Source organism: Asparagus officinalis, chromosome 9, assembly GCF_001876935.1.
Source record: "Asparagus officinalis chromosome 9, Aspof.V1, whole genome shotgun sequence".
Taxonomy (NCBI): Eukaryota; Viridiplantae; Streptophyta; class Magnoliopsida; order Asparagales; family Asparagaceae; genus Asparagus; species Asparagus officinalis.
The window spans coordinates 19,594,006-19,594,732 of record NC_033802.1 but is presented as its reverse complement, the minus strand read 5'-3'; positions in this window follow the sequence as shown (position 1 = coordinate 19,594,732).

The window sequence follows — 727 nt, the reverse complement described above, 5'->3', positions numbered from 1 at the left end:
TATCAAAACAAGAAGGCCAACAGTCTATACAACGGATTTCTTTTTTCACACTTCCTACTATTAGATAGTGCCCATAAATCTCATGATAAGTACCCAAAGATTCATATTTTACTTTGACGGGAACTTCTCTTGAGCCAATGACACGGTGATCTAGCCGCTACTCCCAATTGGTTGGATTGTAGGTGCGATGATTTACTTCACGAGCGAGGACTCTGGTTCAAGTCCAGGATGGCCCAACTGTGCCAGGTAAAAGAATAGAAGAAGCATCTGACTCTTTCATGCATACTCCACTTGGCTCGGGGGGATATAGCTCAGTTGGTAGAGCTCCGTTAGTGATTGTTCGATAATGAGCAAGGAATATCCATCTTTCTGCTAAACAGGATCTGTTGAACTCATAATTCATTAGATACTTTTTCTGAATGTCAACTAAGTATCATAAGTAAATTGATCCCGGTTGTTCAATCATTTGATAACCAGAGTCATTCTTTGATAAAGGATCACTATGAGTCATACTCAATAGAATTTGATCAATCCTTTTTTCTGTCATTAAGGTGGAGAACTGAACCAAGAATTCTCTTTCTTCATCATCAATAATTTATACGAGTCATTAATCTTCCTTTCATGGAGTTTTTCCATTATTCATATGATTTCCAAGATACAGAATCAGAAAAATGATTTAAGCACAATAACCGCCCCAAGTGCCATTTTTACCCAAGGTTTCGCTACA